The following is a 17,139-nucleotide window of genomic DNA, read 5'->3' as shown; positions in this document are numbered from 1 at the left end:
AACATATTCTTTGTTCTCGAAACGAAGAGCCATCTTGATGTTGCGCATCCAATCGTTATAGTTAGAGCCATCCATAACGACTTTGGAGCAGATATTGAGCAAAGAGAAGTTTTGGTTGGAGGAGGATGAAGCAGAAGTGTTTCCAAGAGTAGACATCTGAAAAGAAAGAAAGTTTTAGTTAGATTTCAAGATACCTCAATATAATAACCCAAAGATATAATATCAAGGTTAGGATCCAACTATGAAGGTTCACAACTTAGAAATGGGATGCCGAGATCCAAGTGTAAATTTCATAAAGGTAGGTGAATGACGATTCACCAATTCCACCATTAGACGAAACAAACGAAGTGAAATTCCTAATTCTTTTGAGATACATTGAAACTATTCAATGGCATGTTTTAATCTCAGATTATGCTCTTCTATTTGTGACTGGGATGCCGAGGATCACAAACAAGATGTGAATAACCATGCAAATGTGCTTGGTAACCTCATTGTCTTTATCATTAACTATTGATGTGCTGGTAAACCACACACGCTCCATCAAAATGACAATTATGAGATACCCATTACTACTCTTTATTAGTGCCTTTTAGTGTGCTGGTTAACCACACACGCTCCACTAACGACCAATAAAGCATAATGTGCAATTTCATGGATTAGCATACTTTTCACATTTTTCCTAAAGTAACTAGAGTTGGGATTTTGAAAATAATGTTCTAGTACTTTCTTTAATATCATTATACTTTTCATGAGAAGTAGTTGTCCTATCAAATCCGTTCTGCTAACGACCCTCCACTAATCAAGGAAGCGGTGGGTGAGAGTGGACACCCATTCAACTACCATTTTATAGGCAGTTTCCTTATACCCCCCTTATAGATTAGCTTCGTGAATGAGGCATACTAGCGATTTGACTGACCATATTCTTATACATATATAATATTAAACTTTTAATTATAATATATATATAAGGTGTGTTTTAAAACATTTTAAAACTTCAAGGGTTTATAAATTTCGAAATTTAAGCTATTAAATTTAAATTTAAATAAACCAATTAACTAGATTTAATATTTATCTTTTAATTAACTATTAATCAAATTATTAAATCTTGTAAGGATTATCTAATTAAATTAATCCATTAATTTAATCCTAATCCTTATCCCTCTAAATTTCGAAAAATAGGGTAAGGATAATTATCCAATTAATCTAATTAAGTAACAATTATCCAAAACAAGAAACCCTAGTTATCCTCTAGCATATTTCGAAATTTACAAGGGAGGAGGCTAGGGTTTTCAAAACCCTAACCCTAATTTCGATTAAGGGTTCTTTGGAGGCTAGGGTTTTCGAAAAAACCCTTTTATCCAAAACCCTAGAAATCGAAAATTTGGCCTTTAGGGTTTAATAGCTATAAACCCTAATTTGCAATTCAACAATTATAGCAATTCAATTTAAAACAAACAATGGATCTGATACCACTGATGGGTTTTAGGTACAACAAATAAACTAGAAAACAATTCCTAAGTTCACATGCAACCTACTTTGGATCTATGTTTTAACTATTGAACATACAACTTTGAATTGCAAAACAAGAACCCTAGAGGAGAGAGGCTATTATCGAAAATAGTAAACTAGGGTTTAGGGTTTACATACCTTTCAATTGTTATAGCAAACAATTGATATTCCCTTGGTCTTGATCTTGATCTTCTTGGAAGCTTTAGCACCACAAGTGTAATGCCTCTAATGGAATCACACCCAAACTAGCAAGAAGGAAAGTAGAAGAGAGAGGGGAGAGGGAGTATGCAAAATCTCGGCCTTAGGGTTTCTTCAAAAGAAAGAGTCACCAAAAACATGAACCAGGAGGCTCCTTATATAGCTGAGGGATCTAGGGTTTAAGGGAAACCCTAGTTATCCTTTGCTTAGGGCCTAAGCAAACCCAAGGGCCTTATCCAAGCCCCTATGGACGAAATTATTAGGGTTTCCCCTAAAGATTTCGTCCACCCTCTTCCAAGGGGGTTCTAGAGCCTTCCACTCAACTATTAGATAATTGCAAACTAGTCCCTGCACCTTATAATTAATTCTTTTAACCCCAAAATCAATTCTGATTAATTTCTGGCTAACAATTAATTAAACATAATGATTTCTAATTAATATATTAATCCATTAACATATTAATAAATCATTTATATATATATTAATTTATTAATATCTCTCCTTTCATAATTTCCTTGTCCAGTTGCTAGGTTGAGGATTATAGTTATGGGCTTAGACACCTAATCCAACAAGAAGGTGCTCATCAACCGAAAGTTAAAACCGAAACCAAATCTGCTTAACCGAAAGTCAAAGTTACAACCGAAATGAAGGGTAATGAAGCTTCAGGTTTTGGTTCTCAAGACAAGCAGAAGGAGGTTGATGATGACAGTGATGACGATGTTGAAGAAACTATTGCTGAGGCTCTTAAACGAAAGAAGAGGGATAAAGAGCTGTATGAAACCTTGAAGGTTGCAAAGGAAGCAGAGGAGAGGGAAATGAGAAACAAGTAAGAAGAAGAAGCCTTAAACTGCAAGAAGGCCTTGTTTCCCCTATGGACAAAAGAGGCACTTATCAATCAAGCTATAGAGTTTCCAAGTGTTTACCGGTTGGAACATGTTGCTTCGTTTGATTGTGACAATTCTAAGGACTCACTGTTCGACATGCCGATAACACGAAAGGCATTCACGTTTCATTGTTTCGATTCAACTGCTGAAGTTACCTTCCCTCATCCGAAAGTTGATTGTGAGCTTATCGACTTTTATCTAAAGTATGGTCAACCGCAGTACTTAACATGGAGCGCACAGAAGATAATTACTGTCAAGGTACTAAAACCTACGCCTGCTGGGAAGTTCATAAATGTTAATTTTAAAATCACACGAGGATCAGCAAACTCGGTGTCGATTATTTCCCTGGCACACCTTCCAAATCTAAATCCTCATGACTGGATCCTATTGTTTAACATTCTGCTCACAAATCCGAAGGAATATGAGCCGATACTGAATCACTTGAAGAGGATGTTGGCTTCTTACATCCATGAGGTTGCTGCTATGGATCAGGAGATAGCGAAAGTAATGAACAAGAAACCAACTATCAAGCCCACACCGAAACCAGGAGATGTGAACAAAATGAAGATGGGCCAAATCGATTCTACACATCTTACTGTGATGTTTACAACAGGCGAAGCACACAGTTTTTTATTCGCTCTTGTTGATAAACATATGTTTTCAACAGACTGCTTGGAGCACATCATCAACATTATTCATCGGTGCAAGCAGAACTCAGAAGCAGATAAGAAGAACTTCACAGACATGCTTCGGTGGTACATAACGTTTCGTCATCATCTGTTGGCTGTTATACCGAAGGTGTTCAAAACAATAAAGAAGTCTTCTGCAGCTCAACCGAAGTGAGCTTTCGGCTCCATTGACGCAAAGGGGAAGATTGTTGAGTCTAATTGTGTTACATCATGGGCTTGTGTTTTGTATTCGGATTGGGCCTGTCCATCCGTGATTAGCTAGTAGCGTTAGACTATAAATAATGCATGCATGTATGCATTAAAAGGTTAACGTTCGTGATTATTATCGTTTTAGTTTTGTAACCCTAAACACCTCTACAGTCGAAGTTCTTAATCGAGCTCTTCTGAGGTGTTAAAGCATTAATCATACGACACATTCAAAGCCATTCTTGTGTTCATAATTACGTTCTTAATTGTTTGTCTGCATAGAATCTATCGATCCTAATTGAACTTTGTTTCAACAATGCAGAATCCCAATCACACGAATGATGCCAGATCACAATAAGAAGAGAAGGAGAAGAAGAAGATGATGAATCTTGTATTATTTGATGATTAGAATGTAGATCCAAATACAAGATTCACACACACTAACACACACTCTTCTTCTCTCTTGTTTCTCTCTCTACAATATGCTCTCCTTCTCTAGCCTTACACTCACATGACTCCTCACCCTATATATATGAGACATCAGCCGTATACGTGTGTACAACCGAAAAATTTACAGAAAAGTACATTTTCTTAGAAAAGAAAAGTATAAACCAATATTTTGACCCAACAATCTCCCCCTTGGTTTATAGCTTTCTTTTCTTAATTGACCCAACAAGCTCCCCCTAAAAAGTAGCTGGCTTTTCTTGTTAATCTTCATTGGGAGCTTTGCTTCAGCATTAATCTTCAAATTCTTCACAACTTCAAGATGAACTTGATGAATCTTTAATGAATGACTTCATCTTGAGCAGTTGGGCTTTTCTTCAGAATTTGACATTGAACGCACATTGGGTGAGGAGGCTTCTTGTACCGATTCTTGAAAGATAGCGCTTTCAGCTTGAGAATCTTCAGAGCGAACATCAGAGAGAACTAATCTTCAGGATCACTTCAGCAGGTTCAAGAATAGCATCAAATTGATTGAGGAGGCTTCAATGCAATCTGTCACATAATCTTCAAGTGCAGCTTCACCTTGCTTCTGGGGTTGAAAGATTGAATGTCGGAAGAATATTCTTCATTTCTTGCTCCTTCGAATGAGAATTCTTCGATGATCACGGATGAAGCCTTGGCTCAGAAATCTTCGACACAAACTCCATGAGTTTCATCTTCACCTGAATTCACTTTTCAAGACAAAACAAAACTAAAAGAAAATTTAGCACACAATTTTTTTGGATTTTTCATATTTTCTGAAAAAGAAATAAAACAGAAATAACACTATTTTTGGATTTTTAATTTTTGATTTTTTGTTTGGTTTTCAAAATTTTTAATTATCCCCTAATATTTAAATTAGAAGAAAACTATGAACAAATTTAACAAAAATAAAAATGATATCTAACTTTAAGAGTGATTTGGGATCAAAGTTTTTAGACAGCCTTTATCCGTTTATCAGTACCTCTCTCTTCATGAAAGATCTGGTCAATCGCCGGTATTGTGGTCCACTTAAACACGAAAGATTGTAACAAAATTAGGACATACTATAAGTGACAAGACAATGTGATCCTATGTTCCTAGATTATATTCCTTAAGGACCATTCAGCTGACGACGACCAAAGATATTGTTGTCCAGCTAAATTGAGCAGCGAGATCTACAGACAACCTAGTGATTGTTCAATTTTAAATGTACTAGAACATGTTTCCCGCTTCCTGACATACCCCAATAATCAGGAACTTCCAAAGTATTCCTTACTTTAGTTGAGCAGACAATTATTATGAGAGAAGTCAGATTTAGAATGCATATGCTATACACCCAGGTCGGATCTCTTCCAATCTCGCAGAGGTTGAAACATATGACTAACCAGATTTAGAGGGATTGAGAAGTAGAATGGTGCATATGTTGTGTACCAGGTCGGGTGTATTTCAATCACGCAAAGGAGACATCATATGACTAACAGACAGGAAGAATTGCATAGATAAAAGATGCAAAGAAATAGAATTGCATATGTAACAGTCCAGGTCGGATGTATTTCAATCACGCAGAGGAGGCAACATATGACTAACAGAAAGAAAGCAATAAAATAATTTCCTACAGACCTACTTTATCGTAATTCCCCAGTCACCCCATCAATACCGGAATTAAGGACAAAGTCCGTACATCGAGGAATAGTTAAACCACGGTTCTAGATACAGATTATTTTAGTGTGACCGGTGGATTATCATGTATATCTCCCTGCTCAACCTATCTGAGCGTCGTATTGTCAGGATAAATGGATCTATCTAGGTCAAGATTTTTCAAGTCTCTAGATTCCTTAAGTTCATTAATGCCTAGTCAAGTCCATTTTAATCTTTCGTGCCTACCAGCGCATCGAACACAGAGCCTAGACAATTCAGATTCAGTCCCTTACACAGATTCAGATTGCCTGTTATCACATGACTATATCACTTCCCAAAACATCTCCATCAAGCACATTTCATTAACACCATATTTTTGAATTTTCTGATTTTTTTTTTAAATATTCTAATTTTTGTTTTGTTTTTATTTCTCCCCCTAAATTTGTGCATAGGAGAGAAACGAAAGTAAATGCGCAAATTTAAACTATCCTAAAACAAAAATTAGTCTTTAAAGGGAATCAGCTTAAGAAAAACTCGGGAGTATAGAGAAGAAAACTCAAACCGTAAGTCACCGATTGAATTTGCATCCAGAAGGTCTGAGAACAGCACGCGTAATCTCAGAACAGATCCAAAATTCTTCACATCGTTAAGCATTAACCCCATGAGTGATCCCTTCCTTTCTTCCCTTCCCGCAAAGGACACATACTCTCAAATAATGTTCTGAGTGTTGTACAGTTGAGAGATGCCTCCTATCATGTGCCAGGAACAACCACTACCAACAAACCGAAGTCTGATGATATGCCTCCATAGCTGCCCCAGCACAGAGCGGGATCAGTTGATCTTTGGAACCCAATCCATTTTGAAACTGGGTTGACCTTTTTCATCCTTGCACGATACTCTCTCCCATGACATATCCTGTTTATCACAAACAGAAGATGAAGAAATATTAGAATCGTTAGAAGATTTGGGAGAGTGAGCCTTTGGAACCCATTTGTAGTTGGGTTTAACCCATTTCTTTTTCGATCGAATGGGTGGCTCAGTACTTGCTTTTGATCTTGATGTCGGCCGTTGAGATCACTTTGACCTAACCGGTATTTGTTTCACTGGAGCATCTCTTGGATTGGGCTTCTTAGCCGACATTCCCTTCTTGCCCTTGGGATTCGGATTCTTGGCCTTGTGGGTTTGATTCTTGGCCTTCTGCGCGTTTCAGTCACCATTGTCTGAACGTGACCTTAAGGGGTTTCTTTTGGAGTATCTCCCTCTTGGCGCGTTCTGTCAGCCTTGTGCATAGTAGGGAACGTATGCGCGATTAGGATAATTTCTGGCAATGTGCCCAGGTGTTCCACAGTGAAAACATGTCTTTTTCTTCACTGTAAAGTTGTTTCTTCCTGCCCCTGGTGGCGTATCCTTGCCTTGTCTCTGATTTTTCCCACATGCACACTTGCAACAAGCCGTCGGTTGTTTCACTTGATTTGGTGGCCTGTATTTCTCAACAGCAGGTTGATCAGAAGCAGTTGAGTTCGAAGCAATAGATTCAGAGTTCAAGGAGTCATTGGATTGTTCAAAAGTGTTCTCCTTGTTCTGTTCTTCCACTACTTTACCTGTACAATTCTCTCCAGACTCCTGCTTTCCCTGGCTTAAAGATGTATCTGCATGGGAAGTAGAAACATTAGTATTTTCAACATTAATAATGCCTCCTGATACAAAACCAGCTGGTTTGCCATAAACCATGAATGGTTCGTTGGAAATCTCCTCTTTATTCAAAGAGTGATACTGATACGTGTGATTGAAAGGAGGAGGAACTTTATCGTATCCTAAACCCTTTTGCTGGTTATGTTTAAAATGCATGCAATGGTCTATCATGTTGGCAACTACCTCACTTGATACATCAAACCTTTTAAAATCAAAATTTGCAGTTTCAAATTGTCTTTTTAATTTATCAAGCTCAGTAATTAACTCATCATTCTGTCTCTTGATATAATCATAATGTTCACATTTGATACTGTAGTCTTCCTGAATTCTCTTAAAGTCCTTAATTTTTGTTTCTAACTGGGCCTTTAGGGGTTTTTGTCCTTTCCTGAGTTGATATCCTTCATATCTCAGGTCCTCAACTTCTCTTTTTAATAAATCAATTTGTTCCCGAAGAAACTTAATCGTAGTTTCACAAGATGGAGTACATGAAACTTCATTGACTGGGATGTTTGCGGAACTCATTGTTTTTCCACACTTCAAAGCGCCAAGTTCTTCAATTACAGCAGCAAGACTAAGACGATTGAGATCTTTTGTCTTCTTGATGACAACCACGTTCATATCCCACGATTTCGGAAGTGAATTCCGCAGCTTTTTGTTTATCTCGGATTTAGTCAAGAAAATCCCAGCTATATTCATCTCAGTAGTAAGTGTAGTAAATCGCTGCAACTGAGCTTCCAGGGTTTCTCTAGGGATATTATCGAACATGTTGAAATTTTGTCTTAACATATCCTGACGACTCTCTTTCATGTCTTCAATTCCCTCGTAGACCTCAAAAGCCATTAAAAGCACAACTAGAAGCCAAAATCAAACTTAAAAGTCAAACTTAAAAAAACATGCCCTTTGACTATAAACCTCAAAAGTCAACCTTAAAAGTCAAATTTAAAAAGTCAAACTCAAAAGTCAAACTTGAAAAGTCAAACTTAAAAGTTAAACCGAAAAGCTAAATTTGAAAATTTAAAAGTTAAACGAGAAAGTCAAAGTTTAAAGTCAAAAGTCAAATCTTAAAAGTCAAAGTCAAAATTTTAAGTAAAAAGTAAAAAATAAAAGTTTAAAAATTAAAAGCTAAAATTATTGGAAGAAAATAGAATTTAAAATTAAAAGAAACTGATTTTTGGGTTAAAAGTGACAAATTTGCTAAATTAGAAACGAGAAAGCGAATATTTAAGAATTAAAAACAGAAGGAGGATATCAACTCCCAGCCTAGATGAGTTGGTTAAGGCGTTGCTTCATTTGGGAGGAGACCCGGGTTCGATCCCATGCACCCTCAATTTCGTTTTTTTTTTAGTGAACGCTGCTGCGATGCTGTTGCTGAACGAGACGAGGTTGGAAGCGAGGATTGGACCGTACACGAGACCGAGCCGCACACCGAGACCGCACACGTCCGAACCGCACACTCCGAGCCGCACACCTTCAATCAGATCGCGAAAAAAACGACGTTTTTCACCATTTTTGCTCCAAAACTCGATCAAAAACTCGTTTTTATCAAAAATGCAAAGAACAAACCCTCCTTAATTTTCAGAGATCTATCCAAAAACGCCAAAATCCTTCAAAAATAAGATCAAATAAGCTCCAGATCTGACAAAACTGATTGATACAATCCAAGCTCTAATACCAATTGTAAGTCCCCAATCTGCTTGTGTATCAATCAGATCCGTTTGATGGTGCGGAATCCCAATCAAACGGATGATGCCAGATCACAATAAGAAGAGAAGGAGAAGAAGAAGATGATGAATCTTGTATTATTTGATGATTAGAATGTAGATCCAAATACAAGATTCACACACACTCTTCTTCTCTCTTGTTTCTCTCTCTACAATATGCTCTCCTTCTCTAGCCTTACACTCACATGACTCCTCACCCTATATATATGAGACACCAGCCGTACACGTGTGTACAGGCGTAAAAATTACGGAAAAATACATTTTCTTAGAAAAGCAAAGTATAAACCAATATTTTGACCCAACAAGGGGAAGAGACTCAGACGCATTCAATTTCTAGGTTTCATCAAAATTTTAATTATTTGATGTTGTTGTTGGTTTAATTTTACTTTGATAAGCAGGATTTTACACCATCAGAATAGATCCAGAACAAAGGAATGGCGGTAGCGGCTAGAGGAAATAACAAAAATTAGGGGAATATGCAAGTTATTCAAGGTAGGGGTTAGCATTTGGACCGGTGGACCGGACCGGACCGAAACGTTTTCTTGGACCCCCGGGCTGATTCTCGGTTCTAGGAATCCATCAAAACCGGTCAAGTTTTTTTCCCGGTCCGGTCCGGTTTTTACCGGGTTTAGAACCGGTTGGACCCGATTTAAAAAAAATGTAATCTGTGAAGTTTTTTAAACAACCATAACTCATTTGTTTTAAGTCGGATTGACACGCGGTTTTTTCCAACGTTTAACTTATAGTTTGTAGATGAATTTAGACTATAATTTTGTTGATTTTGGTATTATATTCAATGAGTTACAGTCTTTCAAAGTTGAGCTATCAAAGCTAAAAAATTTCAGCTTTTCAGCAACATTTTTAAAATTTTGTAATCTGTGAAAATTTTTAAACAACCATAACCCATTCTTTTTAAGTCGGATTGACACTCGGTTTTTTCCAACGTTTAACTTACAGTTTGTAGATGAAATTAAACTATAATTTTGTTGATTTTGGTATTATATTCAGTAAGTTACAGTCTTTCAAAGTTGAGCTATTAAAGCTGAAAAAGTTCAGCTTTTCAGCAAGATTTTTATAATTTTGTAATTTGTGAAAATGTTTAAACAACCATAACTCATTCGTTTTAAGTCGGATTAACCTACGGTTTTTTCCAGCATTTAGTTTACAGTTTGTAGATGAATTTAGACTATAATTTTGTTGATTTTGGTATTATATTCAGTGAGTTACAATCCTTCAAATTTGAGCTATAAAAGCTGAAATATTTCAGCTTTTTAACTATTATTTTAGACTATAATTCTGAATTTTATGTATCTTTGTCAGATAAATCATATGAAAGAGATCATGGTGAACTTGATTTATATGTTAGTTGCTTTTATTTGGAAAATTAATATTGCAAGTTATAATATTATAACATCAAGGTAGATTAGTTATGCGTGAAACGGAAACGTAATCATTTTTACAAGTTGAATCGTATCAAACCCAATAACATATTCATTTTAACGAGTTCTATCAAACCCAAAAACTTATTTTAACGACTTGTACTCTATGCTATTAAAGTTGTACCGGTCCAAACAGGTCCAAGAACTAGAAAATCAGGACCTGGACCTGGACCCGGACCCGGGCCCGAACACGGACAAGGACACGGACACGACTCATTCGGTCCGGTCCACGATCCACAATATTCTCCATAACCGGTCTGGTCCGGTCCGGTTTGGTCCAAATGCTCACCCCTAGTTCAAGGACTTCCAGTTGGTGCCAAAATGAATGGAAGTGACGGTCCCGTCGGTGCTGGTGGATATTTCGAAGGTGGTAGGCCGGAGTCCATTGTTAATGCAAGAGTTTAACATATAGGAAGATGATGAACAGTAGCAAAATAGGCCCCAAGTTTTGTCTGCATCACTCAAACCAGCTATAATAAGTAAAGGGTACTAAAAATAAAGGTTGCCCATGAGTTCGTTCCCTCATAAAGCCACAAAAATAGTTTAGGGACTAAAAAGACCAACCCTAGAAAATTCGTAGGGCATTTGTGTCATTTACCCTATAAACAATATCTTTGAAGTTGCATCATGTATATCTCTTGAAGGTTTGTTTACATAGCTGGTATGATAATTATAAACATTTACAATGTTTACGTAATCAAACTATTTCTTTTTAACGTTATTTCTTTTTAACGTTGACAATTAATGTCAAGGCACATGCACGTTTAGCTCGGTTCACTCGATGATTTACATGAGACATTTCATCACCTAATTGTAATGCTTAGCAAGACCACTGACCTATAAACGATAATTATTAAGTAAGCGGGAGATTTATGTATAGATCTATATGGGTTGATATCCCCACCTATGGTTGCTAGCTACAACTTTGACGGAAGAGTTACAATGAGTGATAACTATCTACACACCCGTGACGTCCGGTGAAGCGTCTCGAAGAAGAATTCTACAACGTAAAACAACAGCATCGTGAGGTGCAACCACTCATCAAACTGTTCGGTTGTAGGGACTTATTGTAATCGTTGAGAAAACTCTAAATGCATTCATCTAACTTGGAATAGTACTTAGATACAACGTAAACGTATGATTTTGGGTTAAATGTATGTATGTATGTATGTATATATATATATATATATATATATATATATATATATATATATATGTGTGTGTGTGTGAGTGTGTGTATGTGTGAGTGTGTATGATATATAAACACACATACACACACACACACACATATATATATATATATATATATATATATATATATATATATATATATAAAGGTTACGAAGCACTTAAATACAATATGCACATACTTTTTGGTATAAAAGTACTTTGAGTCAAACCTATGAAACTGACTAACTTTATGTTGATATTATTTAAAACATATTTATTCTCAGGGATATAAGAAGCTAGATGTTAATTACACTCAGAACAAACATGGGATCACGATTTATCTATTACATTACTGTATTTTTATCGTTGCATGTCTGTTAAGGCATTCACCGTATTGCCATATTATAACGTAGTCTCATGTTAAAGACAATGTGATTTCCCTTTTGTCTTAGTAAAAGTTTATACATTATGTTATCATATTGTTCTATGTATGCAAATGACTGGAATCCATTATTACATCGCACAATCTCGCGTTTCCGTCGTCGGTTGGGGAGTTTGACGTGGTACCTCATTTTGCGATGTAGATGTCATATAAATGTGAGGTTATTGTAGATTGATCTCATTTTCTATTAGTGACAAGTAGACATGGAATGTCACGATTGTGATTAGACTCTATCTATAAAAATAAGAGTCGGTACGTAGCCGAAGTGAATAAGAATCAGTTTGTCAACGAGTGGAAGTATAAAAAAAATGAAGTCAGGGAAGCCAAACTTTGGGGTATTAACTCCCCATTGTTGCATTTGGAATGTGGTCATGCATTATACTTATTGCATTAGGTATAAGATATTAATAAATTTGAAACTTTCTTACTATATTTTGAAAATGATATGTGTGTCTAAAACCTATACAACTCATGAGACATTATTATTTTACATATTTGGTTTTATATTTCCATATATTCCAGGTTCTATTGCGAAGATTAAATGTACATTGTCCATATATGATCACTTCTTGGCACTTTGCTGACGATGGACTGTTGGAAGTGAAGAAAAAGTGAAGCTTAATTAGACAACTACTTATTTTGATCTTAGCATTTGTAATTATAATATGTTTTACTAAGATTGTTGATATTGGTTGTAACCATTTGTGAATTATAGTCCAAACTAGGGAAGGACCCATGCTTTGCATGGGTCAAGAAGGGTTTTTTTTTTGTTTCAATGGGTCAACATCATGCATTTATATGCGAAACTGGATTGCACTTAAGAGTAGATATTACAAAAATAGGAAAACAGCCCCTTTAATGGTCATTTAAACAATTTTTGAAGAATAAATTCCAAAACAAATGAAACTATGATGAGTTTGTTCTACGCTTTATCTCTGTGTCCTGAAGTAAATATAATCGTCCATCCCAGAATCCCATCAGTGTTGTTTTCACATAAAAATGAAGCTTCTCAACAACCGGCCATTTCTGTAAAAACAAAATTTCACAATGCCAAAACAACAAATTAAGATTCATATGATGAAGAGTGTTTTCATAAAGTGATGTGACCTAATCTAAATAACAAAAAAAAACATAATTGTCACTGTAGCTATAATTCCTATTAAAATTTTAAAAAAGGCAATCACGACAGAAGAAAAAAAATATTAAAAAAGAAAACATAGCAGTAGGATTAGATAAATGAGTCTTTTTTAGGTTTATATTATGTTACAGGTAAAAAGAATCATTGTTTTAATATCTAGTTTTGTTTCAAAAATTAAGATTGCAGAAGAGTCAAAGTTCAAAGTAGAAATTAGGCTATGTATTGGACTGACAGGTCTCAAAAATGAGAAAAAAAAAAGGTAAAATTATTGAATAGTCCTCTACATATCATATTCACATAAGGTGAACAGAAAATTGATCAAAATCAACAAAAAATACAGTGGCCATTAAAATCATTGAAAATAGGCAAACAAAAGCATTGGAACTCAGTAAAATTGTCAATACTTGTTCCAATAAGCCAACGATCAACAAAGAAATTATACCTGATGAACTGAGGATCTGCCTTCTTGCCTTCTATAACAGGCCAGTATTTTTTTTTTTATAGCCTCTTGCAGATTCTTTTACATTCCATCTTCAACCAAGAACTAAGCAAAATAAAAGAGAAAAATATTTGAGTGCCTAAAACCAAACAATATACCATCAATTATATAATAGTTAGAGTAATATAAAACCTTTTCAAGCTCATTCGTTTGGCTCCGGACCACCTCTGTTCTTCGAAGCAGCCATGGCTAAAATCTTTTGTATAGAAAGAATTCAAGCTAACTTAAGCACAATTCCATGTCATGAACACACCCAACTGATCAAGAAACACACCCATGACCATCTGAAGTAAAATTCCTTCACATTTACACCATCCACCTCATTCCCCTTCAGAATCGAAACAAAACACAGGAAATTGCTTGTTAAAAAAGAAACTTGTTTATTAACCGAAAATACTCAGACCTTTATCTAATTTAGTGGCAACAATTGAGTAAAACTGAAATTGAGACAAAAAAAATACAGAAATTCATCAATTTTCACGCTGAATAAAGATATTAGGAAATGTTTGGTGGGAAGAAACTGACAAGGGAATAGAACTGTTGATTCCATTCATTACTTTGTCATTACATCACATTTCATTCCATCCCAACCAAAACAATGATGAGCAATACTTACCGATAGCTATTGATTTTTCAAAGCACTGATAAGTACATTTGACCAACCATAGAGATGAATCATCAACATCAACATTACCAACAAAATAAGTTTCATTCAGGTCATCTAAAAATTTATAAAAAAAAGTAAAAATTAAGCAATATTGTCAAATGTGCATATAAATATTTCGACAATGGAATAAGATAAAGCTCCTCACCATGAACTCCTTTATAATAAACAGTTACATCAAACAGCACAACAAAAATCATGAATAGTAAGGGACTTCAAAACCATAATAGTAAAAGCAACAGTAGGAGCTTCCATTTCCACAGAGATGAACCACAAATTCCAATATTACCCTTGAAGAACTTATAAGTGATATCAACTACAAAAGCTAAAAAAACATTTTTTTTAAAGATAAAAGTTACACTAGGGCAAATTGGTCAATAATTATTAATTATAGATATTATGTGGCAATTAATACCGATTTCCATAAACTAAACAAATTAATCTGTATAGGGTAAAACAGAAAGGAGAACACAAAAATTTCACAACAATTTTTGAAGAACCTTATAGCCGAAGGTGGAAACCCAAATGAAAGAACAAAAGAAATTGTAGGATATTGGAAGATAAAAGCAATAACTCTATAAGTTGATTCAAAATTTGCAGTTGTGTAACAACAGGAGTTTTGGTCATTAATCCCTTCTGGCATACAACATGATGATTGTAGACATGCCTCAACACCTAATTTTCGTAATGTTGATCGGAGTAGAAAGGAATCCATCACAGTTGACATCATACTGTTCATATATGAAAACATAATTACCAGATTAACCCTTTGGAATATACTTCACATTTATTTAAAGTACACTTGCATTACCCAATTTGATAAGAAGAAGTTCCATCAAGACCATTTGATGTTACCCATGTGTCATCACTAAAGAAATTTCATCCACCAACAACAATCGCCACCAGGATTTAAGGCTTCGATGTTGCAGATCAGATCAGTAAACAGTCGCGCTGATATATATTTATTACGGAATTTTGAGACTTATGTAACATCCTGTTCTGGATAGTTTTATGATTTAAGGCCCATGGGCCTTAATCCGAGTATGAGAAGGTTTTGAGGCTTTGAAAGAGAAAGGTTTAGGCCCTTTTGGGATGCGGGTAAGGTAGGTGGTGTGATAAAGGAGTTCGGTTTGTGCTTTAGAGCCCAAATGTATTGTTAAAAGCGGTGGTTCGGACTTTTCATGAATTTTGGATCTGAGTTCGAGTGGGCTTCAGGAGGAATAAAGTAGATACAAGTGTAGGGATTCTCGTTACCTTTTCGTGGATGTAAGGATCGTCGGAAACGGATTTATAACGAAGAAGTTATGGCCTTCAGAAGTTTTGTGGTTTCAGGCTTAGCCGAGTACGTTGGGCGTACACAAAGCATACGCTGGGCGTACTAGTGAAAAAGGAAGTACGTTGGGCGTACTTTGGAGTACGCTGGGCGTACTGACCAGGGGTAGTCGCGATGTTCTTCGGAGTACGTTGGGCGTACCATATGTACGTTGGGCGTACGCTAATCAGACCTGAACCCTATTTTAGGGTCTTGGACCCTATTTAAGCTCCTTATCTCATAACCTAACCCTAATATCTTCAGCCTCCATCCCTCTAAACCCTAGAAATCGACCCCAAGCCTCCATTTGAGTGATTCTTGAGCATTTTGGTTATTTAGTGAGTTTTTGGTGCGTATTGTGGAAGAAGGAGTTCCTTGAGGAAGCATTGCTTGGCTTGGAGCTTGTGGATCCAAGCCCTAATCAGGTTGATCTAGTTCCAGAAAGCATAAAGTTTGAATCTTGGTGGCTTTCTCATGTGGATCTAGTGGGGTGATGACTTGTTATGTTTGGCTTTTGAAGAAGAAGGAGCTTTGAAAGAGAATAGCTTGAGCATCTAGCTTTTGGATCTATGTTCTTCTCTTGTTGGTGCATCTTCCAGAGGTATCAAACTTGCTTATTGTTGTGCTAGTTTTTGTTTTGGGTTCATTTTAGGGTTTTTGGTCCCAAAGCTTGAAGCTTTTTAAGTTGTTGAACTCCGGAGCCTAATATATGTCCCTTTAAGTGTTCTAGTGGAGAGGATTCATAAAAATGAGGCCTTGGACGTTGGAACCACCTCATGCATAAGATATGAGTATTTTTCGGAGTATAGAGTAATAGTTTTTGTGTTTGGGACTTGATCTGCCATGCAAAGGCATAAAGTCACGAGCTTTATTGTGTATGAGCCTTTATGGAGACCAGATCTAAGAGTATAGCTATGGTCTTAACGGATTAAGACCAATGGAGTGGAGATAACAATCCTGGACGTACGCTGAGCGTAATTCGAGTACGCCCCGCATACTGACCAGTGTCCCCGATGGCCAATCTGGATGGTGAGTACGCTGAGCGTACCAAGGGAGGTACGCCCCGCGTAACCTCACTGTGGACTTTTGGGCAAAGTCTCATTTTGGGGCCTTGAGTGTTGGGCCTGGAGTTTGGGCTTGTTACAATAGGGTATTGAACCAGAGGAATATTCGTGCTTAGGCCCTTGAGTGGGGCTTTCCATTTAGTTTCGAGAGTGGGCCTCGAGTGAACCCATTTATTATTGGGCCTTGGTGGGCCCAATGGGTATTAGGCTATTAATGGGCTGGTTAGTGGTCTTCATTTAGACCTAATGAGTGAGAGTCTGGACATAGTTCCTAATTGGGTTAATTGTGGGTTTTGGCTTAGAGTTAGAGGCCGGTGCGCAGCAGCAGCGTTTTTAGGAGCTGTTCTTCATCCGAGGTGAGTCTTCTCACTATACTTTACCTAGAGTGGTACTTATATGTGACCGGAGGGTCTTACGTGCTTACATTGA

General features: G+C 36.5%; 1 long non-coding RNA gene across 2 annotated transcripts; it reads right to left on the bottom strand.

The window, feature by feature from the left end:
* Positions 1-12,886: 12,886 nt before the first annotated feature.
* On the bottom strand, positions 12,887-14,393 carry LOC145168996 (uncharacterized). 2 transcript variants are annotated; one of them, XR_013742226.1, is made up of 4 exons: positions 14,287-14,393; positions 13,803-13,998; positions 13,614-13,715; positions 12,887-13,059 (listed from the first exon to the last, which is right to left on the bottom strand). It is a non-coding gene; the product is annotated as an uncharacterized LOC145168996 (long non-coding RNA). The 2 variants fall into 2 exon arrangements; XR_013742225.1 differs by lacking the exon at positions 14,287-14,393 and having other exon boundaries at positions 13,803-14,235.
* Positions 14,394-17,139: the final 2,746 nt, after the last annotated feature.

The sequence above is a fragment of the Lactuca virosa genome, chromosome 4, assembly GCF_052849685.1.
Source record: "Lactuca virosa cultivar CGN04683 chromosome 4, Lactuca_virosa_CGN04683_v6, whole genome shotgun sequence".
Taxonomy (NCBI): Eukaryota; Viridiplantae; Streptophyta; class Magnoliopsida; order Asterales; family Asteraceae; genus Lactuca; species Lactuca virosa.
This window is presented reverse-complemented; position numbering and strand designations above follow the sequence as displayed.